Here is an 8,232-nt window from a genome sequence, read left to right as displayed (position 1 = left end):
AACCGCAGTGATGCCGGTAACGCGTTACTTAGTAACGTGTTACTCTAATCTGACAACTTTTTTCAGTAACGAGTAATCTAACGCATTACTATTTCGAAACCAGTAATCAGATTAAGTTACTTAAACCAAGTCACTGTGCGTTACTATTTTTGTAATTTTCCTTAATAAAAATATATATTTATTTCTTCTCGCATCTCGGGGAGTGAAGTCACGTATGCGACAAGTCACGTTTTCAGCATGCATGAAGTTCACGTCACGTGTACGTACTACGCAGCGACACAAACGTAAACAATGGAGGGAGGCGAGAGATGTGCGTTTTCTAGATGGAAATACAGTCACTATTTTGAGTTTGTGTCAGCTAAAGATGACAACATTAAGGTCCGTTGTACACCTCTGTGCTGGCGGCGAAATTGTAAACAAAGTGTTATCTAGCTACAAAAACACTACGTCGAATTTGAAAAAACATTTGGAGTCGCAGCACTGCACAGTCAAACTTATAGAGCAAGTCACACCAGGTGATGAGAAGCAGAGAGCAGGAGGTCCCCGACCACCCAAACAACAAAAGCTGGACTTCGGTGCAAAACCAGTAAGTGGTGGAGAGTTGAAGAAGTTAGTCAGGCAGTTTGTTGTGGAGGAAATGCTGCCATTAAATACGGTTGACTCGCCCTCGTTTCGTGCCATAATAAACAAGATCCCTACCACTGTCAATGCCGTGCTGCCTCACAGAACAGCTTTTTCTTCTTACATGGAGGAGGAGTATGCAGTGATGGAGAGAAATCTGAAGGCAGGGCTGAATGAGGTCGACTTTGTGTCAACTACCGCGGATATTGGAAGAAGTAGTTGTGATGTTGTTTGTTAAGGATCCAACTTTGTCAAGGCGTTTAATGTTTATCAGCCTGTCGCAGAGTCAGATGATGAGACGGAGGAGGGAGAGTCCACCCCCACAAATGATGATGTCACTTTTTTAGATATGTCAGAAATCCTCTCAGCTGTAGATGAAAGTGAATGCCAGCTGTCTCTTCCCCCGCACCACAGGTGTGCTTCACACACCAACCACCTAATTTCCACAAATGATGTAGATTGTTATTTAGCTTCAAATGCAGAGAGCAAGGCTGTGTATAGGAGCAGCACAGCAAAATGCTCAGCTCTTTGGACCAAATCAAGTTGATCTACCCTTGCATCAGAAACAGTGGAGGAAGTCAGCAAAAGAAAGCTCCTGGTACCAACATCCACAAGGTGGAATTCATTTTTTGATGCTGTAAAGAGAGTTGCAGAAATCCCCATGTGTGAGCTGAATACTCTGTGCACCAAGCTGGGAGTTAAGTGCTTCAAAGAGAAAGAGTACCAGTTTCTGCATGAGTACTGCACCGCCATGAAGCCTCTGAATGCAGCACTTGATATTTTACAAGGTGACTGTCCTTATGGGACTTTACTGCCCACACTTGAAGTTCTTATGCAGAAGACCCTGGATGTTAAAGATGGCCTCTCCAGTATGACTGCAGGCCTTCCAGATGCCATAGTGCAGGTTTTTTCCCGTCTTTTAAGCTAGTTAAAATGTCTTGCATCACACTAGTCATGAACATGGAACAGAATATACATTATCATTGCAAAAGAAGATTAAAAAAATACAAATGTCAGTAAGTAACCTAAAACAAAATTAAATCCATAATATTGATCCCACATTAGGCATGATTTGTAAGTAATTCAATGACATAATAAATAATAGGCCTGCATTATGTATGTATGCATATGTATGCATTAACATATAAATTATAATTTTCAGGCTATCCAGACCCGTTTTGCCAGTGTGCTGGATGACAAAGATGCCCTTCCAGCAGTCAGTTGTCCAAAATTCAAACTCAGATGGCTGAGAGATGCAGGTAGGAGAGAGCGAGTAGAGTGGGTTATGACAGCAGAGTGCCGCCGTACAACTGCTCTTGCAGCACAGAGCCCTGCTAGTGTGCTCACCACATCTGCCAGCCAAGGTGAGATGGACTTTTTCACTTTTGAGGCAGAGCCAGAGGAGACCTATTCTGCAGAAAATGAAGTCGTGGACTACCTGAGGTCAGCATATGACCTTCAGATTCTGCATCAGTTTTCAAACATAAAGAACATTTTCTTGAAGTATAACACTCCAACCCCATCAAGTGCTCCTGTGGGGCGGCTTTTCAGTTTGGGAGGTTTGGTGCTCACTCCTAGAAGAAATAGACTTTCTGACAAAAGGTTTGAGAAGCTTCTGTTAATGAGGTACAAAGAATGTTTTATTGGAGTATATTAACTGTTTAACTCAATCAAGTGCTCCTGTGGAGCGGCTTTTCACCACTGGTTTACTCGCCCACTCCACTGTTTCACTTACATGTGGTGTTACACACTTGTTTTGTTTTGTTTTGTTTTGTAAAACCACTCCTTGATGGTCAAGAAATTTTATAGTCTTTTTCTTTATTTTATTTTTTTATTAAAACAAGTATTTATGTTAAGTTTTTGTTTTGTAAAACCACTCCTTGATGGTCAAGAAATTTTATAGTCTTTTTCTTTATTTTATTTTTTATTAAAACAAGTATTTATGTTAAGTCAAGAAAGACTGCCTTTATTTTTTGTAAAAACATGTATTTTTTTATGAGGTAGTTTTTTTTTTGTTCTTTTTTTGTCAGGAGATAGATTGTTGATACACTTCCAATAAAGTGAGTGCTGGAAAAAACCCGGTTGTCCATTTTATGTTGTCAGCAGCTGCTGAATGTAAACTAATAAAGTAACTTGTAAAGTAACTTAGTTACTTTTAAAATCAAGTAATCTGTAAAGTAACTTAGTTACTTTTAAAATCAAGTAATCTGTAAAGTAACTAAGTTACTTTTTCAAAGTAACTATAATAACTGATAATAATATTATATTAATTAGGGCTATATTTTTATATTTATTGTTATGCTTATTTCCCCTTTCAATTAATGTATTGCTTACCTAATTAACGTTCTGTGATAAATAAGTGTTTTTATTTACAAATGAAACTAGCGAATTATTCATTTATAATTCTAGTATTTATTATTATTATAGGGTTAGGGTATTTATAGAGTTTGTTAAAACTAGCAGTAACTGAACTAATGTGAACAAAGAGGGTTTCTGTGCACTGGCGTCCTCCCACAAGTTAAGAGATTTTAAATGAACACTGTTAATACACATGCAGTTAACCAAATGAAACAATACACATTTTAGTGTGCACATTGAGAGAAATAAGAGAGCAAGCCTCTGCTCGTCATGACAGTACCTGGATCAGTGAGCTGCGTCTCGGGCCGATGACATCACTTCCAGGGAGGCATGTTGTACACGCCCCCATCCCTTGACTCCACCCCCTCGTCAAAACAGTGCCACAAAGCGAGACGCGCAGAAAAATGAAGCGCAAAGGAAAAACGGCATCACAAGCTCAAACTAGACTGACACGGAAAATAAAAGCAGTGTTGCAAATAAATTAATAGATATGACCATGGAAAGTATGTATTGCAAAATCATTGCTTTCACGCTGTTTTATTTATGTTTTGCAATTCTTTATTTTTGTTTGAAAAAAGCTAATTTATTTTCCTCAATACTTTAATTTTTGTTTGCAAAACTTTATTTTCTTTTGCAAAACTTTATTTTTTCGCGTATATATGTGGCATTATATTGACTCCATACCGCGGCGTTAACTGCAAGTCAGTCGCGTGTTAAAATCATTCGCAAATAACTACCACCCAGGTGGCTCAAAGGGACGGATTGCGAACTGAATGTAAATGTAAAATGTTTGTTTGTTAATGGAGACGAAAGGAGAAAGTAAAACAACAATAACATTACAATATAACATTGTAACATCCTTAAAAACCATTAGAAGATTTACAGTGAGTTAATTTCAAAACGTGGGATAGTCTAAGGCTCATTTCGGTTCATTCTTGGTTAAAACAAAAAGTCTTTAGGTTCCATATGCAGAGTGAAATGAGAACAGTCCAGCATTTAGAAATAATTCTTATTAACGCTGTTATTATTCTTGATTTTTCTAACTGCTAACAGTTTGCATGTTCGAATTATGCCTTTTGTGTGACCAAAAATGGAGTATTTTCTGTTTCAGCTGTTTGATCACGCTGGTGCCTAACACACACATATTCAATGGAAACAGCAGCGGCCCACTTTGGCATATTTTTTGTTCGTTATGATTTTTTCCCCCGCGGATACTGAAACACGCGTGAACTACAAAAGCCTATTTTCAAATGGGCAACATCACAAATATGGGAAACGTTTGGATTAGGTTTCCTTTAAATTAGTATTATTATTTAATTTTTATTTTTTTATAAACTAAGCATCATATACTGCAATTATATTTATACATTAGAATTATTACATTTTTAATTATTGTTCTGTTATGATAATTTGTTAAATGTAAAGGATTTGTTTTTAAAGTGAGGGGAACTAAAAATATCCCGTTGGCGCCTATACAACATTATTAGGCCTGCCGTTCTAATTTCTGAATGTAATTAAATGCAACTTATACATTACTTTTTATTTTCCTCTAACAAAAAAAAATAAAACATGCAGCAAACTAAAATATGTGATTAATCAGTTAAAATGTATTACTGTGGGTTAAATTTTTTTTTTCATTGCATCTGAAAATGCATCACATTCACTTCACGCTCTGCGCAGAACCTGCCTCTCGCATTGCAGCTCAGACTGTGGACGATTTCAAAATGTTTTGATATAAAGGTCGCTGTTCCCATTTATACAGGACCTTGTATTCATTTAAAAAGAAAAAAAAATCTAATTATACTGTTATATTTTATGCTAAACATGCAAATCAAGGTCTTCGGATAAGATACAAGTTTCATTTAGGCTAACATGCACTGTGACATTTTTAACTGTTATAACTATAAACTCCTTGAGATTGTAAAGTCAGTTTTAACAGTATTGAAATTCAAGTTGTATTAGTATAATTTTAAAAAAGGTTTTAATTGCGTAAATTAATTCTATGGAATTAATAATATGCCGGGTGCGATTTGCCCGGGGGGATGGGGGGGATTTTCCCCCCCTCTGGTCTATGCATCCCTGCCTCTGCTGAATTAACTTTTATCCCCAGTGGGGATAAAAAACATCATGCAAACGGGGGGGGCGCTCTGACGGTCCCCATCTGAATCAAATGATTCGCGATACATGCTCTGACGTCCAGATCTGTAATCAAATGGATTCGGATACGCAATCCGATTGGACGCGCTTCGAAAACAGTGACTTTCATTTTGCGACGCAATGGTGTTAAACTTTTTTTTTTTTTTTTTTTTCGCAATGGTTTTTAACTGATTGGGAGTTTCATCAAAAAGCTCCGTTGGTGTCTTTGCTTGTTTTCTCTATGTAATTTGTTTGTTTGAATAACGTGGACATTAAATCATTACAATTAAAGGCCTAATGAGGCTTACAATGTTTTTTTATTAAACTGAGATCACACTAAATACAATTTCCGTCGTAATTTAAAAAACATTTAATACAAATTTTTCAAAAGCATCCCCAAAACCCTCTGTTTTTTTTCCACAAATTGCACCCTGATAATATGTTAGCATGACTTTTTCATCATATCATTTTAACAAGCTGTAGTATTCGGGTTGCCGAAACCAAGCACCCACTTTTTTTTAGAATCTATTAATCACTTGCAGCTCTTCAGCCTGATTTGAGGTTAGGTGGAAAACGTCTCGGCATAACAGTCTCCCTATGCTTGACCTATAATGGTTTTGGGCGGGTTCTATGTTTCATCGAGCAACCACCTTACTGATGCGGGTAAAGCCGGACTAAAAGGAGGCGCCCTTGAGCGGGGATCAATAACCAGCGCAGGAGGGTGGGAATAAACCCTTTCTGTATATACTTATGTGTAAATTGCTGTGTGTTATGTGTCTACGATAAAAACTCGTGAGTTTTCCTTTGGGTGAGTGTCTTGTGCTCAGTTACAGTGTTTACTAAAGACTAGTCAGCCACCAGCCATCTGGGCTTCATGTTCCGGTATTAGGGCGGCGGGTGCATCACAGGTTTCTGCAGGAGCCTCTTTGATCATCAGGCCTGGCACAGCACGCAGGGAATTTCATGGCATATGTCCGGCCAGGTCACCCTGAGGGGTCTCCTGGCTGCTTAGCTGTGCTGTCGCATACAGTGGGTGAAGGTAAGTGAAGGTGGCAGTTACAGAAGTTTTCCTTGTAGTATTGCTGCCCTCAGGTGTGATGCTCCCCTCGCTAGAGGTTTGTAAAATTTTAGCTTGCCTCTCCATGCGGTTTCAGCGCCTCTGCGATGCTTACGGGAACCTTTGGTACACACGCTAAGCTCTGTGTACGTTTTCTGAAAACCACATGGTGGGTCAGTGTGCACGTGAACCACCTTTGCGCACTTTCTAAAAATCCACGTATTGGGTAAGTGTGCACGCAAGACTCTGCGCACTTTCTGAAACTCCTGTATGGCAAGGGTTACACGCTGCGCCTCGTTCCCTTTCTTGAGATGATTAGACCTTGGTTCCTTGGGCTCCAGGTTCAGCCCAGTGTGTTTCGTTTATACACTTCAAGCATCGCTTCCCTCGAACATAAGGGGCTATTTGGGCGATTCTCATGGTAGTTTAGCAGCGCTCCCCCTTTTCCAAGAAGGGTCACCTCATGAGCGCGCTACTCTGGATTCCGGAGTTCTCCTCTCATATGAGGGACCTAAGTTCACTGTTTTTCCCCAGAGCGCTCCAGCATTATTTCCACAGAATCGAGCTGAATGACTCTGAAATATACTGTTTTGAGATGCACCATTCATAATCTGGAGCTGCTCTAATATCAGAGGGCCAAGAGAGCCCTTCCTTAGAACAGTATTTTGAAAATCCCATGCTATGGTGTAAGGTGCACGTGAATTCTTTGCACACTTTCGGAAATCCACAACTGTGGTTAGTTCCCACACTAGTATTCTTGCATTCTTTCTAAAATCCTATATGTGTGAGGGCTCGCGCGCGGCTGCTTCGTGCCATTTCTTGAGTTGGTAAAAGCCCGTTCATCTTGGGCCCCACTCCACCTATGTATACCTCAGACCTATCTAAACAGGGTGTTTGCTACTGGAGATCTGTTGATCAGAGGACAGCTCCTCCAGCACGCTTTTTTGGTGAGCAATGCGCCATCGTAGCCCCTGTGTGACAGGCAAAACTTAGTATAAAATGCTAGGTTCTTAGTCGTATCCCTTTAAGGAATCTTTCCTGATTAAAAAGCCGTCAGCTCTACCCCCAGGCCGAGGCCTATACAATTAAGTTGGGTATTATGTACGCTTACGCCTTTGGCCGTAAGGGGTACGGTCACAGGACAGCGTTTCCTAAAGTCCCCCCAGGGTCAACTCCCATGGAAATGGTAGAGTTGATACTTAGTGTTAAGGCCATGATTCTGGCCTGCACTCCCTCAGCATGGTTATACTGTCCCATTCCCCATAGTGACCCCCTAAGGGACGCAGTTCGAAGTCCCTTGAAAGGGAACATCTCAGGTACGAACTGTAACCATGGTTCCCTGCGTTAGGAACAAGACAACACATTACGGACCGTCTCTGAAAGCAGAATTTTATGCAAAACGTGTGCTATCAAAAGGGCTTTAAAAACTTTAACCGAGATGTCTAGAGGGTATGTTAAGTAGGTCTGCCCCCAGGTAAGATTTTTCTAGTTACTAGTCGTTCATTATATTGTCATTATTTAACTAATTGCAGGTTTATATATCAAAATTTACATCTATAATCCATTAATGAGCCTATGGATTCTAGTTGTTCCACGCTCAAAGACTATGCATGAAGTTTGCCACAAAGCACAGGCAAAAAGTACGGCGTAATAATTGTGAAAAAAGGAGACATTTTTAATTATTAATAATTAATTAACAATGTTTTTTGTCAGCTGCAAAGATGATATTCAACAGTGCTGACTCTCTCCCTATGGGACACGCCTTTAAAGAGAAATGCAACCTTCACAGATTACATAATGCTTTCATTTTGAATTTATTCGGTTTAAAAGTAGACATTTCAAGCTTTCTGTATTTCTCATGTATGTGAGGGAGACACCCCCAATTTTAAGTTAATCCCATTTATCAGGAAGAAAAAATTAAAGTGATTGAGAGGGCGCCTGCGCTGTCATGCACGCGCATAATAATAATTTCGCACAAACACTTGAATATGAATAATTAATTCACATTTGCATATGCATTACAAAGTAAATACTTTTTACATGCAATTATCCAAAAATAA

The sequence above is a fragment of the Cyprinus carpio genome, chromosome A4, assembly GCF_018340385.1.
Source record: "Cyprinus carpio isolate SPL01 chromosome A4, ASM1834038v1, whole genome shotgun sequence".
Classification (NCBI taxonomy): Eukaryota; Metazoa; Chordata; class Actinopteri; order Cypriniformes; family Cyprinidae; genus Cyprinus; species Cyprinus carpio.
The sequence above is the reverse complement of the archived record's forward strand: the minus strand, read 5'-3'. Positions refer to the sequence as shown.